This window comes from Lathyrus oleraceus, chromosome 5, assembly GCF_024323335.1.
Source record: "Lathyrus oleraceus cultivar Zhongwan6 chromosome 5, CAAS_Psat_ZW6_1.0, whole genome shotgun sequence".
Lineage (NCBI taxonomy): Eukaryota > Viridiplantae > Streptophyta > Magnoliopsida > Fabales > Fabaceae > Lathyrus > Lathyrus oleraceus.
In genome coordinates this window covers 132,625,359-132,636,278 of record NC_066583.1, presented here as the reverse complement: position 1 = coordinate 132,636,278, position 10,920 = coordinate 132,625,359, and the positions used below count along the sequence as shown (strand labels likewise).

The following is a 10,920-nucleotide window of genomic DNA, read 5'->3' as shown; positions in this document are numbered from 1 at the left end:
TTTGTGAGTTATGAATTATTGAATGTGGAAAGAAAATAAAAAATGATGAAATAAGCATGGTGAAATACATGAAGCCTAAGGAAAATTAATTGCCAAGCCAAAATGTGAAATGTTACAGCACGGAATCGAAGGCGGTACAGTTTCAAAACCAAGCGCGCGCAAACAACTCTAACATGTACAGTACGCGTAAAATTGGATCAAACTACACTTTCTGGAAATTATTTCAAGCTTCATACACGTTCTTCATACATTCATATGCTCATGAACATTTTTTCACCAAATCACACAAACCTTATATCAATGGAAAGGTCTCACAACGTACATCAACAATATCACATTCATTAAGCCTAATTCATCCTAATTTAACCGGATCGATCTAAAACATGTTTGAGCATGAAATTTCAAATCAACATAACTCTCTCATTTCTCAACGAAAATTAATGAAACAAATTGCAGATCATCCTACGAAGCAAGATCTATCCAAATCATCAATCAATTTCATGAATCATTGAATTCGAAAACTGACCTTAATTTGATGCCAGTTGTGAATCGCGCGCTTTAAGCTTCCAAAAGCAAAAACAGATGATCAATGATGTTTGTAGAAGTGAATGGATGCAAGGCCTTGGCTCAATAGTGCTTGATTTGCTCAGAAATTCGATTTGCCATGGATGCACCTTAACAGTCCTTGATTTTGCTTGAATGTGAAGAATCCTTGCTTGCAAAAGCTTCTACAATGATTGTAGGTGATGAATCAAAGAAGATCTTGGCTAGGTTCTTGGAGAATTTGCAGAAAAATGAAGATGAAAAGTTGAGAGAATTGTGCAATTTTGGATCTAGATCTGAGATGAATGAATGTTAATCTGATTTTCTGTTATGATTAACCATTTATATGATGCACTAATCCATTTTGTTAATCAAGTTTAGCCAAATGTGAGTGATTAGTGAAAATGCACTTTTATGCTAAATGGTAATTAGCCAATCCACCCTCACTTATGCAAATCCAATGTAACAGTAGAATTTTTTTGTTGCAGCAAGTTTCAAATGGTATTTGTGAGCTATTGCAAGTGGAATCATGTGAAAACAAGGCTTATTTCTCAAAATGCACTTTTTCCCTCCCTTTTTCAAAATTGGTCCACTTGAAAAATGGACTTTTTATGTGATGAGTTTTCATGACATGTAATGCTTGTTTTGGATAGAGGACATCAAAAGAATTTTGCTCAAAGAAACCTCACTCCATTTGGCCTTGTGAATCAAAAGTTATGCCACTTTGAAATTCAACTTTTCTTGACAATGATCAATCCATAACTTGCCAACCACAAATGAGAAATTCATGTTCTTGGACTTTTTGGAAAGGTGAGAGCAAGATCTACAACTTTCATGTTGAACAAATTTTCATTTGAAGCATTTTTGAACATGTAATTTTGAGGTGAAAAACTTTCCATTTTTGGCAATTTTCAATTACAAGTCACTTTCTATTTTTGGAAAGTTTTCATCTGACTTTATTTTCTTCATTCTTGATGTTTTAAATGTCAAATGAAACTTGTTTAGACATGAATGAAGTGTCTCTAACCCTCTCCCTCCTCCAAATCCATGAATTCAGGCACAGTTGACCACAATTGACTTTTTTGACTGATAGATGAATTTCAGCTTGACTGATGAACTTGAGCTTCAAACTCCTGATGCCATGGCTCAATGATGAAACCCTAGCTTCCATAAGCTCAATATAATCACATGATGATCCCCATATCCATTGAAAACCCCATCTCCTTGCTAAGCCCTGATTGGCCCAATGCAGATGATTAAGGTTGACCAGTGGTCAAAACCCTAATCTCAAGGTATCTGATCAATCTCTTGGTGATGACAAAACCATGATGATGATGATGTACCATTTCAACCAAGATAAAGCTCAACCCTCCTTGAGAATCAAGAAACCCTAAATTGAATCACACATCCTCAGATGGTTAATGATCAATCCAATGAACCCCTCAGCTTGAATCACAACCTCTTTATCTTCTGATCAAGACCTAGGAGGATGACTTGCTTGTTGCCACATGATATGCAAATATGCAATGCCTAATGACCTAAAAAATGATATGCAATATGTTAAGCTAGTCCCAAGAGAGGAGGGCAAATTTTGAGGTGTTACAGTATCCTTGAAGAGTCTTAGATTCAATTAAGGTATCATTCCCTCGTTCGGAATATCTTAATTCTATCATATAAGATGCTGCTTCGATCTGATACAGAGAATCTCATTTTGCTGTTCGAGATTGTTGCTTAATCAATATGAAGAGTCTCATTCAATTTTTTAGAGATACTGTTATAGTATCCTTGAAGAGTCTTAGATTCAATTAAGGTATCATTCCCTCGTTCAGAATATCTTAATTCTATCATATAAGATGTTGCTTCGATCTGATACAGAGAATCTCATTTTGCTGTTCGAGATTGCTGCTTCATCAATCTGAAGAGTCTCATTCAATTTTTTAGAGGTATTTCTCTAAGTATCCTCGGAGAATCTTAGATACGGTTGAGGTATCACTCCCTTGTTGAAATATCTCGACTATGTCATATGGGATAATGCTTCATTGATACTCAGAAAATCCCTTGTGTTCAGCTCAAGATACTGTTCTGATGATTCCCAAAGAGTCTTGACTGTTTCATTTTACCTTTTGATAACTTTTCTTTCTGCATTTCTTCCTTGCATTTCAGAGGACAAAATTTGGGTCTTTTCGTATTTAATTATCTTCCACCGTGAATGTACGAAGATTGCTGTCATCCATACTTTCTGGTTCAAGGTAATTAAATAACGGCAGCTGTCATACCCCAATTTTGTCTGGGCATTTTAAAAGTTTCATAAGTTCGATTTTTATTTCAATTTGCATCAGTTATACAGCATAACATGTATTTCATCATTAATAATATCTAAAATATCAGTCGGAATAAATTCTTGAAAATACAGACAATTTGGTTAAATCATTCCTCAAGTACGTGCAAAATAAGCGGAAAAAAGTTTCGAAATTAAACTTGCAGACGCCAGTATTATTAATCTACGGTTCGCGTGGTTCAGCCTGGTGTGCTCGTTATTTTTTTCGACAACTTTTTCAGCTGCATTTTTTAATCCGTTTGAGCCTTTTAACCGGTGAAAATTTATTTCAAAATTTAAAGAAACGTTGTAGTTTTTCAATAAGTATATTTCGTGTTGATCATTTTAGTGCATCCGATTTAATTTTTGGAGCAAATCTTCGCCCGACTTTTATTCATTTTTAGTCGTTTTAATTTTGTTCTTTCGCCAAAATATTCAGAAAAAATGAATAGAATTTTTCATGTTCTTATTTTAGTTTTATCATGATTATTTAGAAAGTTATGAATTTTATTTGAATTAATTGATTTAATCCCATTTAAAAATCAATTAAATCATCTAGAAGGGGCAACTTTGTCATTTTAAATTAGTTGTGCTTCTTTGAATCAATCAGGATCGTCGGTCCAAATTTATCAATGGTCCTCATTTGCAATCCATACCCATTTCTAATATCCAATCATAAAATAGAAATTTAAATAAATAGTTAATTAGAAAATCAGAAAATATTAAAAATATCTCTTTCAATCCAATTGCCAGATGCCACGTGGCAGTCTTATCTTCTTAAAAGATGGTACATGGTTGGCAATTCCACCTCTCTCTCTCTCTCTCTTCTTCCAACGGTAACAAAAGAAAAAGAAAATAAAAAGAAAAGAGGGCAGACTCTCCAAAAACATACTCTTCCTCTCAAAACGCTGCTAGCAAAAAGAAAAAAAGAAAAAACACTCTCTCCAGTTTATCTCTCTCACTAAAAAAACAAAAGAAAAGGATAAGGCCACCACTCACTCTCTCATAAGACTCTATTTTGCAACAGTAAGGAAAAAAAGGGGAAAACGAAATAAGAAAGAGGATACCTTTCTTCTTCCTCGTCGTCCCTCCATCCAAACCGCATTCACCGCGCGACCTTCTTCACCATAACCGCCACCCACTCATACGTTTCACCACCCTTTTCTTCAACCCTCATCCGCCGTGAAACACATATCCGACGATTTATCTTCATCTCCACCTCTGCGTTACCGCCTTGACAACCACCCATCTTCCTCACACTATTCACGGCCATAAATCGATCGTCCTCAACTCAACCGCTCGCTCCGTTTCATCTTCACCGAACTCCGGGGTCGTCAATATCGACATCACCGCCGAACCACATCCTCACTTCCGACAAAATACCATACTCCGCGATCCACTCCTCCGCCATCTCCATTACAATCATCATCGTCTTCATTTAACGCCGCCGACAACAACCTGCAACGATCCTCACAAACCATGAACAAATCAACAACACATTGTAAAAAAAATTCAACTCTGTTTCGCTCACGATTTTGAAGGTAACAACACATTGAGCACAGCCGACTTTAACACAAGTTTATAACGGTCGGTACTTTGAGTTTATGTGTTTGCTTTTTCAGTTGGAATTTGGATTTACAATATAAATTTTACTGTCATTTCAGTTTTTAAATATACATGACTTTTGTTTTGAGTTTTTGATATGAATGTGCTATTGTTTTTGTAAGTTTTCATATATGGAGTATGTACATATTATTATGGTATACAAATATTATTACTATGTTTAATATTATATATATATATATATATATATATATATATATATATATATATATATATATATATATATATATATATATATATATATATATATATATATATATATATATATATATATATATATATATATATATATATATAGCTACTGTGTTGACTTTTAGACATATATTATTACTATGTTTAATCTTTTATATATATATATATATATATATATATATATATATATATATATATATATATATATATCTACTGTGTTATAATTTAGAAATATATAGCTATTGTGTTGAATTTTAGAAATATATAGTTACTGTGTTCAAAGTTAAATTTAAATATAAATATATATTATTGTATTTAAGTTTTATATATAGATACTATTTTAATTTGAGTAGATACATGTGTTTAGAAATATATACTATTGTGTTTAAATTTAAACATAAATATATACTACTGTGCTTAAGTTTAAATATAAATATTATTATTGTGTAAATATAAATATTCAGTTTTGTATATATTGATACTACTTTGATTTGAGTAGATATATGTATTTCACTTTGCTTTATTAATTACTATTGTTTTATTTTTTTAGTTTAATTAATTAATTTTAATTGATAATTGGATTATTAGATTTTTGGTTATAGATTTTAGCTAGACTTTGTTGTTAGTTTTTGAACATTGTAATAATGCAAATAAAATTGGTTTACTGTTGGGTTACGTCATTCAATCCGCGGATTCGACGTTTATATGTCGTTATACCGCTAAAATCTTCGATACATCAATAGGATATTTTTACCGTGTTATAATCTTGCGTATGACATTACTCATGTTGTCCTTGCGTATAAACCGGTTTTTGAGCACATTATCCTTTTTTAGTCAATATTGTCACTTAATCCATCTTCTTTTAAATAATTAATTAATTAATTAAATTTTTGGTTAATTAGTTTAATTTTGATTAATCGATTTTAATTAACTTGATTATTTGATTTAGTTAAAGAATTTTGGTAATTAATCTTAGTTAACTTAATAAACCGATTTAACCAGATTCTAATAAATTAATTTTGATAATTAATTGTTGATCGACTTATTTCACCACCATTTCAATCATTCTCAAGCTAAGCCCATTCAATTCAAAACCATTGTTAAACCACTAAAATCACACAATTCTTGATTTAACCTCAAGCCCATTTTCTATACCCTTGTAAGTCGATTGCTTTTAACATCTCCATCAACCTCACATAGCTTACTCTTGGACTTTCTTACAATGAGACATATTTGGTTATTAATTAATTGATTAGATGATTGATTCACTAAAATACAATTTATCCACAAATTTAAAACCTCGATTCCGCATCGAGTATTTTCATTCAAACTCAATTTAAATACTTAATCACAATCAAATACCATTTCATTTGGAACTGAAAAGGGGAATGGTTTTGAGTTTTTAACTCCTCTCCTCGATTATTTGAATACGAGTTCTCTTACTCGGCTAGTCAAATAATCGTCATTTCTATCCGCCTAAACACAACCAAAACGGATCATTTTCATAATAACGAAATGAAAAGGGGGATGGTTTTGAGCCTTCAACTCCTCTCCCCAATTGTTTGAATACGAGTTCTCTTACTCAGTCAGTTAGACAATTGTCGTTTCTCTACAAACTTCTAAACCCAGATTAAATCAAACTACTTCATAATAACGAAATGAAAAGGGAGATGGTTTTGAGCCTTTAACTCCTCTCCTCAATTGTTTGAATACAAGTTTTCTTACTCGGTTAGTCAAACAATTGTCATTTTTCCCCAAACTTATAACTTAATCAAATCATTTTCACAATAAACTATACGAAAAGGGAGATGGTCTTGAGCCTTCGATTCCTTTCCTCAAATGCTTGGATATGAGTTGTCTTACTCAGCCATTCGAGTACTTGTCGTCTATTCTAAAAATACCAACAAGACACAAAATTATTTTCATAATCACTCAGATGAAAAAGAAAGTGGTCTAGAGTCTTCTATTCCCTTTCCCGATTATTAGGATACGAGTTGTCTTACTCGACTATCAGAGTATTCGTCATCTGTTCAAAAACACCTTAACTATTAGCAAATTCCTTTTACAATTAAGGATGAAAAGGGAGATGGTCTAGAGCCTTCGATTCCTCTCCTCGACTATTAGGATACGAGTTGTCTTACTCGACTATTCGAGTAATCGTCATCCAACAAGATATCACAACACATTAAATCTCTTTCTCGCCCCCCGTGCGATCGAAACCAATCAAACAAAACATCAAACATATTAACTCAACTTGTCACCCCCGTGTGACCAAAACTCTTTTCATAAAGAACATTGTTTAATCCTTTCTAATGCACGCAACAAACTGGTGCTTAAGCCTCCGCCGAGAGTAGACAAGCCAACGTTTAGCCTTTAGAATGCGATCCAAACAGCTATTCACTAAAAGATACCAACCAGTCGTAGTTCCCCGAACTACGAATGCTCTGATTTCCTTATTGCACCATAAGGATACGTAGGCACGAGATTGCGAGATCTTGGCGAGCACACTAACAAAAAACCTCCCTTTTCCCCATTCTGAGGTTTCCATCCATCTCTATTATCAATCTTTATCACTCGAATAAAACAAACAACATAAGTTAACATTCAAATCACAATATAAGCTAAAAGGTTCCCGTTGAGTACAACGGACGTGAGGGGTGCTAATACCTTCCCCTTGCGTAATCGACTCCCGAACCCGAATATGGTTGCGACGAACATTATTCTACTTTTCAAAGGTTTTATCGATATTTTCTTATTCCTCCATTGGAATAAATAAAGTTTGGTGGCGACTCTGTTCGAACATATAACTTTTTTGCGACCATCGCGAGGAATCGTATTTTTCGAGATGCGACACACTGCGCTTACGGCATAGTCACTCGCATCACACATGATTTTGAATGGTAATCTCCAGTCAGGTGGTTACATGATGGGTGTGGTGATTAAAGATGTTTTTAATTGTTCAAACGCTGTTAAAAATTTCTCATCAAAGATAAAGTCAACGTCTTTCATTAATATACCAGTCAGTGGTTTGGTAATTTTCGAGAAATCCTTGATAAAGTGTCGGTAGAAACCTGCGTGTCCTAAGAAGCTTCGTATTTCTTGTACGGTTTTTGGAGGTTTGAAGATTTTCTATAATTTCGATCTTAGGTTTGTCTACTTCAATCCCTTTATCAGATACTACGTGTCCTAGCATGACTCCTTGTTGGACCATGAAATGGCATTTCTCCCAGTTCAATACGAGATTCACCTTTACGCATATTTCAAGTACCATTTCAAGGTTTGATAGACATCATTCGAAGCTCTGCCCATAAACAGAAAAATCGTCCATAAAGACTTCCATAATGTCGTCTATAAAGTCAGCGAAGATTGACATCATGCATCTTTGGAATGTTGCGGGAGCGTTGCAGAGTCCAAATGGAATTCGTCGATAAACAAATGTACCATAAGGGCATGTGTAGGTTGTTTTCTCTTGGTCGTCAGGATGGATAGGAATTTGAAAGAATCCTGAATAACCGTCTAGATAGAAAAAGTGGGAATGCTTAGCCAATCGTTCAAGCATTTGATCAATGAAAGGCAGAGGAAAATGTTCCTTTCGAGTGGCTTTGTTCAGTTTCCTATAATCGATGCACATTCTACTTTCGGTCACAACTCTTTGTGCTATAGATTCCCCCTTCTCGTTCTTAACAACTGTAACACCCCCTTTCTTGGGTACTACATGAACGGGGCTAACCCATTGACTATCGGAGATCAGGTATATGATCCATGCATCTAATAACTTCTTTACTTCATCCTTGACTATAGTACTTAAGATTGGGTTGATCCTTCTCTGGTGTTCTCTAGAGGTTTTACAATCTTCCTCTATCATAATGCGATGCATACAGATAGAAGGACTTATTCCTTTTAGGTCGGCGATGATGTAACCTAACGTAGTTGGATATTTTCTTAAGACATCTAGTAACTTTTTAGTTTCAATTTGTTCTAAGTCTCTGTTGACTATTACTGGTCTTTTGAGTTTAGTGTCTAGGAATTCGTATCTTAGGTTCTTGGGTAGTGTTTTTAATTCTAAGTCTGGTTTCTTCGGGCATGGCATGTGATTGGGTGTAAGTGCTAAGCATTCACTTAGACTGTCATTTTGGTATGGTTCACGCCAATTATCATCTTTAAATATTGGAGGGATTTGAATTTTTATTATATCAGAATATGTGGTTTCTTGCATCTCCATCTCTCTTACACACTCGTCTATGACATCAAGTAAATAACAAGTATCGTCTATAGTTGGCGCTTATAAGAATTGTGTAAAGATGAATTCAACTTTTTCTTCTCCAACTTCGAATGTTAGCTTACCTCTTTTCACGTCTATTATGGCTCCGGCGGTAGCTAAGAATGGCCTTCCTAATATAATAGGTGTAGTGGCATCTTCTTTGATATCCATGATTATGAAGTTTGTAGGAATGTAGAATTGTCCTACACGTACTGGTACATTCTCTAGTATACCAACATGATATTTGATTGAGCGGTTAGCTAGTTGAACAAACATCTTGGTTGGTATTATCTCTCCCATGTTGAGCCTTTTACAGATGGATAAGGGCATTACACTAATGTTGGTTCCTAAGTCGCATAGAGCTTTGTCTATGACGAACTTTCTAATGACACAGGGTATGGAGAAACTACCTGGGTCTTTTAGTTTGGGAGGCAAGTTATTTTGGATTATTGCGCTACACTCAGCAGTAAGTGTAAATGTTTCGTTATCCTCGATCTTTTTCTTATAGGATAGGATCTCTTTAAGAAACTTGGCATATGAGGGCATTTGTGTGATAGCTTCAATAAAGGGAATTGTAATATTCAGGTGCTTCAGAAATTTAACAAATTTCTTAAATTTCCCTACAGTTTTAGAATTTGCGAGTCTTTGAGGATACGGAATTGGTGGTTTATAAGGTGGTGGAGACACCTAAGCTTTTTATTTCTCTTAGGACTCTTTGGTATTATCTTCCTTCTCTTTTGGTTCACTCACCTTCTCAGTTGTTGTTTTGTCAGGTTTTTGGTACATGGCAGGATTTTGGAGTCTTGGATCTACGGGTCCGTCTAGTTCTTTTCCACTTCTCAATATAACGACATTTGCATGTCCTTTTGGATTAGGTTGTGGTTGTCCAGGAAATGTGCCAGCGGGAGCAGCAGTAGATGCTTGTTGTTGAGCCACTTGTGAAATTTTTGTTTCAAGCATTTTGTTATGGGTGGCAAAGGCGTCTACTTTGCTCGCTAATTGTTTAAGTTGCTCACTAGTGTGTATGTTTTGGTTCAAGAAGTCTTTGTTTGTTTGAGCTTGGGTAGCTATGAATCTTTCCATCATTAGTTCAAGGTTGGACTTCCTAGGCATGTTAGGAGCATTAGTAGCTGGCTTTTGATATCCAGGTGGAAAAGCGGGTGCTTGGTCGGGTGCATACAAGGCGTTGTTGTTCTTGTACGAAACGTTATGATGGTTTTTCCAACCTGGGTTGTAGGTATTCGAATAAGGGTTTCCTTGATCAGTGGGGACTCCTGCTAATATCTGACACTCTAGTGCAGCGTGTCCAGGAATTCCATATAACTCGCAGTTTGGAGTTACGGCAGCCACGGTGGCTGCGGGTGGTATGGTCAAGTTGTCTAACTTTTGAACAAGGGCATCTACCTTTGCATGGGCGTGGTCAAGGCTACTGATTTCGTACATTCCACCTTTTGTTTGGGACTTTTCTAATGAAGTTCTTTCACCTCCCTATTGGTAATGGTTTTGGGCCATGTTTTCAATAAGTTGATAAGCTTCGTTGTATGGCTTGTCCATAAGTGCACCGCCCGCGGCAGCGTCTACTGTCAGTCTTGTGTTATACAGAAGCCCATTATAAAATGTGTGAATGATCACCCAGTCTTCGAGACCATGATGTGGACATATCATCATCATGTCTTTGTATCTCTCCCACGCGTCGTAGAGAGATTCTGCATCTTTTGTCGAAATCCGTTGATTTGAGCTCTCAGCATAGCAGTTTTGCTCAGCGGAAAATATCGGGCTAAGAAAACGTTCTTCCCATGTAGTGACTGAGTTGGATGGCAAGGATTGCAACCAAGCCCAAGCTCTGTCTCTTAGAAAGAAAGGAAAAAGGCGTAGTCTTATCGCATCTTGATATACACCATTCGCCTTCACATTGTCTGTGTACTGCGCAAACTTGGGCAGATGTTCATTAGGGTCGTACGTAGGATTTCCAACAAATTGATGT

General features: G+C 35.4%; 1 non-coding gene across 1 annotated transcript; it reads left to right on the top strand.

Moving 5' to 3' along the window:
- The first annotated feature begins 10,578 nt into the window (after nucleotides 1-10,578).
- On the top strand, nucleotides 10,579-10,684 carry LOC127088940 (small nucleolar RNA R71). The gene has a single exon (XR_007790741.1). It is a non-coding gene; the product is annotated as a small nucleolar RNA R71 (small nucleolar RNA).
- Nucleotides 10,685-10,920: the final 236 nt, after the last annotated feature.